This window comes from Fistularia commersonii, chromosome 28 (genome assembly GCF_037954325.1).
Source record: "Fistularia commersonii isolate RoL2024-O1a breed Wild chromosome 28, RoL_Fcom_v1.0, whole genome shotgun sequence".
Taxonomy (NCBI): Eukaryota; Metazoa; Chordata; class Actinopteri; order Syngnathiformes; family Fistulariidae; genus Fistularia; species Fistularia commersonii.
Window position 1 is genome coordinate 1446589 of NC_141311.1, and position 8634 is coordinate 1455222.

The following is an 8634-nucleotide window of genomic DNA, read 5'->3' on the forward strand; positions in this document are numbered from 1 at the left end:
CATTACAGAATTCACACTTGATGTGAATAATTGAATGATTGGATCGATGAATGTTGGAGCTCAAACAGGAGATTATTTCATTTTTTGGAGCTACTTGAGAAATTTTATGAGCTGAATGACACAGATTGGCTTTGTGATTTAGCCTTTACCGTGAACGTACTGACACATGAATGAGCTGGACGTGAAGCTACAAGCTAAAAAAACGATTTGCGCATGAAATGCTAGCAAACGCCAGAGCCTTCAAAACCAAGCTGGTTTTATTTTCAAAGCAGATGTCAGACAACATTCAGACAAATGTCAGACGAGTCTGATATGTGCTGTTAACAAATGGGTTTTTTTCTTTCAGATGTATCTTGTGCTGACCCGGCCCATCTGTCAAATTTTAAATGTCAATGCGACTCCTGAGCCGAAAAATTTGCCCAACCCTGTTCTAGACCTCCTCCAACCTCAGCATCCACGTCCAAACTACCTCAGTCTGATTTTATCTCCAGAACATCTAATATGTGATCCTCTCCATCCTTGTTTCTCCAGGAACCTCCACATCTTCATCTCCGCTTCCTGTCTTCTCCTCAGTGTCCCCAAACCAGACAAGATGGTTTGGGGACAGCTTCACGGTTCCATCACCATTGGGATGTTCATCATTTGTCCCTGGATTGAGCGTCTGCAGCCTGAAGGAGAGAATCACGAAGGTGAGTTCGCTAGAGAGAGAATCCCTAAGGCCGGAGCGGCAAGATCCCAAAAAGTTGTGTGATTGTGTTGTAATGAAACTTGCAGGATGCCAGATTGAAGTTGAATATTAAATATTAAAGTCTGATTAGATGTGCAGCCCCTCCACCCTCCCGCCCCCCAACTCCAGCGCCGGCACATCAACACCTCGCAGCTCGCGCCGGTGACATCCACTGAAATGAAACAGCCAAAGATGGAGTATGTTTATATGATAACATTTGCCTACTGGAATAATATTATTCTTATTTTTGCCGGTGACAAATCTCCCATTATTTTCTCGCTGTAATTGTTTCCCGAACGATTCGGCCCTTCAAGCCCGGGCAATTTCGCAAACAGAGCATATTTTTGCTAGCCTTCTTGTCCTGGCGGTAACTGTACACCGCCGAGGACTTCCCCTCAACAGCTATACGTAAGATGGTTACAATATATGTGTTATTTCACGCACGGTGGTTAAGAATTTGTCAAGCCCTGCAAATTACATTTATTGCGTTCTGCATTGTCCTACTTTGGATGTCTCTCCTCCGCTACATAAATGGAACACATATGGAAGACTTAACGCGATGCATTATTCACATTTGCAACATAACAAAAGATAAGATGGACTTTATCGATCCCAAATACAGGGAAATTGAAATGCAGCAGCAGTTTTTAAGAATCCAAATCCAAATCAGAAGAGCTTAATTTGTCCCCGGGGGGCAATTGGGGGGCGCATGGGGATGAAGCATCAAAATGGTGGACATCAAGAATAAATTGTAAAAAAAAAAAAAAAAAGGAAAAAAGAGAATAATATAAATAAATTACTGTTCAAAATTGTGCAAATTGTAGGTAGAAAAAAGCAATAATAAGAGGAAGAATGGGCAAATAAGCAGACGATGTATACAATAGAATGTATATAACGTATATAACATATACAAACCCCCAGGTGTTCCCAACAGTCTGGTCGGTGCTGTGAGTTCACGTGAGTGTGTGAACAGGTGAACGCAGAACAGCCTTAAGCGCCGTGTGATCAGAAAGCATTTTCACGCTTTCAGACTGACTGCAGTGCAGAGTGTCTGATTCCACTCCCACTTTTTATAAGCCCACAAAGTCCTTTGTCATTGTAGCTTATTGGAGGCCCCCTTTTTACAACCGCTGTACCGTGAGACCTCGCCTGTCGTGAAGTTTGTCATTTGGAGCGTTTCGTCCTCGTCCGCGGGGCTGGGTTTTTAAAAAAAAACCTTCGAGCCGATAAAAACGCCAATCTCCGGGTCTTACGATCGACGTGCCAGTTGGAGAAAAAAAAAAAATCCAATTAATTTTCAGTGTAAAAAAGTTCCCTCTATTCTCACCCTTGCTGCTTTATTTTCCTTTCTGTTGTCTATTCTTATCCTTGACGTTGTTGTTGTTTTTGTTCTCCTGTCTATTTATTTGTAAATGTCTTTGGCTATCTTTTAATTGTCTTCTAGTTGTCTCTCTATTTGTATTTATATAGATATTTATTGATACAATAACTGTTACGCTACTGTGACAAAAGAATTTCCCCTATGGGAAGCAATAAAGTTTCTTATCTTATCTTATCTTATCTTATCTTATCTTATCTTATCTTATCGTATCTTATCTTATCTTATCTTATCTTATCTTATCTTATCTTATCTTATCTTATCTTATCTTATCTTGTCTTATCTTATCTTATCTTATCTTATCTTATCTTATCTTATCTTATCTTATCTTATCTTGTCTTATCTTATCTTATCTTATCTTATCTTATCTTATCTTATCTCACGGAATAATTGTGATTTGTCTCCCATTTGTTTGACTTTGGTCGGTTGTTCTGCTCCCATTGAAGACACTAAGTACGTGCGTGTGTGTGTGTGTGTGTGTGTGTGTGTGTGCGTGTGTATGTGTGTGTGTGTGTGTGTGTGTGTGTGTGTGTGTGTGTGTGTGTGTGTACGTGAATGATGCTGCCGCTGCTGTTGAGGGCTCTGACTGTCCTCGCGGTGCCCTTTAACGCCCTCCAGGGAGCCCCCTTTGAGCTGCCACCCCCAGCACACACACACACACACACACACACACACACCTAAGTCAGAGGACAGGAAGTGAAAGTGCCTCCCTTCATCTGGCAAAATGACAACCAGCGACAATAAGGGCCGTCCCGGTTGACACAGGGCAGACTCCAAAGACATTGTGTTCTCCTGCGGCCAGCTGTTGGTTGGCGCTCCTTCTGCAGCTTCAAAGAGAGGCGAACAAAGCGGCTCTGGGGGTGGAGGGTGATGGACAGCTTCAGGTGACAAACAAAAAGAAGTGTGAAAAAAAAATAACAGCCAGATCTTTTATTTCCTCATTAAATACAGCAGGCTGCGGCTACACTAAGTCACGTCGATAGCGTAACGTATAATTCCACACACGTGGCGGACGTGCATCAGTTTGCGGGGAACCGCAGGAGATCTCCTGCTATTCCATCCCCGTTATTGCTCCCCCTCGCGCGGTGATTGGTTTTTATAATCGGCAGATGCAAATTGGACTCCGCTGACAGCCCATCGATCACTTCCCCGGTCAGATCTGTGGAGCGGCCCGCCACATGCGAGTAGACGTATAGTGGCATCGAAGAGCTCGCAGCTCCGGTACGTTCCCGCGCCACGATTGCACGTTAGCATTTCTCATCGAATAGTGGCGAAGATGTTGTGAGCTGTTTGCCATCATCAACCACTCACTAACTTTTCGTAGTATTTCTCTGCTTTTATCGTGATATATTTCAGATGAATTGAAAAATTTCTCTTTATTACACCTGAGTAGCTATCTAGTGCATATATAAAAATATGTATATGTATATGTATGTCTATATACATGTGTTTATGTAAATGTATGTGTACACTTATATATACATAAACACATACAAAACATATATATGTACATATACACATACATACACACATAGATACATGTACAAATGCATTTGCATATGTACAGAAACATATATATATATATATACATATATATACACGTAAACAAAGATTTATACATAAATATATATGTGCAAATATATTTAACCATATTTCTAAACATACATAAACATAGATACATCCACATGGACATATATCCATACACATTCATATACATGTACAAATAAATATACATATGTATATATATACAAATATATACATAGCACACATACATACATACACGTACAGTACATATACACATACATATGCATATACCGATGAATACACGCATACACACATACATACACATCCATATACAGACATCCGCACGCATAGATAGACATATGTTTATAAGCATGTGTATGTATGTATATGGATATGTAAGTGTGTATGTTTGTGTATATCAATAGGTATATGTTTATATATGCATATGCATATATGTATATTGACATGTGTACGTATTTGCATATGCATATGTATTTACATATGTCTATGAATATGTGTAAGTATACATGTATATGGATATGTATCTTTATGATATGTATATATCTATATGTGCATAAATGTATATATATTTGTATATGTATATGAATGTGTTTGTCTATGTGTGTATATTTGTGTGTATGTATATGTATACATATATGTAAATCTATATGTATGTGTATTTTTATATGTATATGCATCCGTATGCATGCATTTATATGTATTTGTATGTGTGTGTATATATATGTGTATGTGGAAGTATATATGTATGTGTATGTGTGTATGTGTATGTATGTACATCCATATGTATATCTATCTGTATATCAGTGTGTGAATGTATATCAATATCTATATGAATATATACATACAAATACAAATACAAATACAAATACAAATATATACATACGCATGTAAATATTTGTAACAGATTTGATTTGGTTTGATTCATGGCTCCTCCCAGTGTGTCGTATTGTATTTGACCAAGACACTGAACCTGAAGTGCTCCTCTGGTGCTGGTAGACGGCAAACTACCGCTCATGATTCAGTCAGGAGGATTTAATTACAGAGAACAAATCCCCCCTTGGGGTATTAATAAAGGATAACTTACTCTTATATTAACAAACATATTTATATACAAAGAAACACATATATGCATATATATACACACACACACATATATATATATATACACACACAAACATACACACATGCATAACATATGAATAGACAAGTAAACATATACTTATAAATATAGATATACATATATATCTATACACATACATATACAAACCTATATACAAATAATCAAACACATACATATATACATGAAAATACATATACACATACATATACATATATACATACATATACATATGTACAAACACTTTTATATATATGTACATACATGTAAATACCCGTACAAATGCCTAGGAATATCGATTTATAAACATATAAAGACATATTAACACAGACATAGATATACAGAAACATATACACATTGACATTCATAGACATGTGTATTTTGTTATATGTATATATATATGTATGTATGTGCATATATATATGTATTTGCACATGTGCATGTATATGTTTCTGTATTTGTATATGAATTTGTAAGTGTATGTATATATATATGTATATATGTGTATTTTATGTACGTGTATATGTGTATGCATATGTACATATGTGTATGTCTGTTTGTATGTATGCATATATGTTTATGTACATGTATACGTGTATGTGCATGAATATATATATATATATTTATATGTATGCATATATCCGTTTGTATGTGTATGAGTCTGTCTATATAGGTATATAAAATTGTATTTCAATTTATATTTGTATATTATGTGTATAAGTATGTGAAGATTCATACATATAAGTATGTATGTGTATCTGTATATATGTATATTTTTATCGTATATGTAGACGTATGTATATGTGGATGTAGATGTAAGTGTATGTGTGCAGGCAGGTGTAGTTGAATATGTGAATCTATATATGTATTCATACAAATATGTATATATATATATATATATATACATATATATATATATTTATATGTATGGCTGTGTATAGACTGTGTATACAAATAGACTGTGTATATGAATATGTATATGTGTATGTAAATGTAAATGTAAATGTATGTGTATAGGTATATGAATTTGCGGTGTCAGTGTATATGTATATAAGTATCTGTATATGTTATATCTATGTGCATATATGTATGTGTATGTGTGAACATTTATGTATATGACTGTGTATGTGAATGTATATATGTATATGTATATCTATTTTATATGTATATGCATTTTTATATGTATTTTTATATTTATACAAATGTGTATGTATATATGTATGACAGTATGTATATAAATATATATATATAAAGAGAGAGAGAGAGAGAGAGGTATCGATATATATCGTATATGTACATGCTTGTATGTATGTATCTAGATATAAGTGTATTTCGGCAGGCAGGCAGGTGTATTTGTATATCTATGTAGATATGTATGTATATGTGTATAAATGTGTATGTGAATGTATGCATGTATATGTGTATGCATTTGTATATGCATATATATGTGTATGTGTATAGGTATGAAAGTGTATGTATTTATTTATAAATACATGTACATGTATAGTTAATGGTATATTTAAGTATATGTATATAAATATATATGTGTATGTATATATATGTGTATGTGTATCTATGTATGTATATATGTATATGTATGTGTGTATGTACGTGTATAGGTATATATGTGTATATGTATATGTATGTGTATAATTTTATGAACATGTATCTGTATATATGTGTATGTATATATATGTATAATTATATCTATGCATATGTAAAAATATATATGTGTATATATTTGTTTGTGTGTATGTATATAAGTATGTGAATGTGTATGTGTATGTATATACTTATTTGTATACGTATGTGTATATGTGCATATATGTGCATGTGCACATCTGACCAAATGTACATATGTTAACGGCCATGTATATGTGCACACGTATGTAAACGCATGCCCATGTGGATTTGCAAAACATGGACTGTTTCATGTTAAAATGAACATAATGATTTCCGGGTTGTTTGTATGTCACCAGTGTTTTAATGGGAGTTACCGTAGTAACCATAGTTTCATGGTTTCAGCCACCTCGACACGTCTTTTTCTCATTCTGTAACAATTAGCTCATCACTAGATTATATATTTTTTCTTTCTCCACTGCTCCGTGGTGCATCAGTATAATCATTTGCATATGTAGTACGCACTCCATGCGACAAAGCTGTTTACTCTCCCAACAACATTAACAAACAACGAATCCCTCCACCGCCGTTGGACTTCGGTCGACAAAGCGCATCGCACAGCCCGGGCCTGCACGTCAACGGGCCGACCGGGAGGTCGGAGGGCGACCGGACACGAGCGGAGGAACCATCAAACATAAAAAGTTTGGGAGACGGGGAGCAGTTTTTGGATATTGCGCGTGCGCGGACGCGCATTCACACTGGGTCACATTGCTTTGCAGCTCCTCGGTTCACTGGGTTCAGCGTGTTTCGCTGGATGTATTCTTCCTCGCCAAATCCTCCCCCTCCCTCCGCTCAATACAAAAGAGTGTGATTAATTGTCTCGGCCAGCGGCGATAAAGGCTCCAAATAAGTTGTCATCGCCCGTCCCCGGAGGTCCTTCCATGGCGCGGCTCAGAACCGCCGCCACCGGCCCGTATTTAATGCCTTCCAAAGCTCCGGAGGATAAAGGTAATTTCTGGGTGGCAGCATTGAGACCGGCAATCCCTATCTTTGATTGAAGAAATAATCAGCGGCGGTGCAGTCCGCTCATTTGATATTCCGATCAGTTCCCCCCCCCCCCCCCACACACACACACACTCGTACCCTCCCTTCCCTTCGCAGAGAAATCTTGCCGCTGTCTAACAGCAACGTGGCGCTGAAAGTGTTCTCATTATTTTTAAGAAACCATTTCAAGCTGACAGCTGTGAAAACGGGAACACCCTCTACCGGGACGGCGGAGTACTACTGTTATAGTTTCTATCATAACAAACCAGAAACGGCAGGACGGCCGGACCATCGGTCACTGTAACAAAGTGCTGGTGTTTGAAAACACACAATTTGTATTCCTCAACAAAGGTCCACTTTAGATGGGAAGATCATTCAAGTCCTCGGATCTTTTCTGCTAAATCACCCGCTCTGTTTCACCGAGCTTCCTTTTTTTTTTTTTTACATCGTTCTTCCGCCGGCGTCGGTGTCACTGCGTAGGATCAAGCATTCTCAAAGTGTCAGTTCGGCACGTCTGCAGGCGGTGGGACCCCACGGTCCATTACAATTAGATACCAGAGCAGAGAATTCATTACTTACCCGATAAAGACAATCAGTAGTTTATGGCGCAATTAGACAGAAGTGGAGAGGGCCGGTTCGTAAATCCATCTTAATTACGGACAGAGGTCCTATAATGACACTAGGTAATCTGTCAGAGATTGAAAAGTGAGGAGGGGGCGGGAACGGGACATGCAGGACACCCGCCTACGGACAACGCCTGGAGAATAGTTCTCTCAGATGGATTCTTCCCGATCAAATCGGCAGTTTTTCAATGTTCATGGGCGTTTTTAAAGGGGACGGCTGCAGCTCACTCACAAAGGTCGCGTTCCTCCTGTTTGCATGGCGAGGTGTCCTCGGATGAAACCCCGGTGGTCCGGTTAGCACCTCGCCGGCCATCGGTGTGTGTGTTAATGGCCAAATGCTGTTCTGCAAGGTGGAGACCAGAACATCCATGGGTGGTGTGAGGAGACCCCATATCAGCTCACAGGATGTCAATATCTCAACCACAGTCTTGGTTTTGTGCTTCTCTTCCGTTCCACTGTGTTGAAAGTCGGTGCTCTCAGGTACTGCAAACAGCAGATGGGTAAGGAATAATAAAATAAAATAAAATAAAATAAAATAAAATAAAATAAAATAAAATAAAATAAAATAAAATAAAATAAA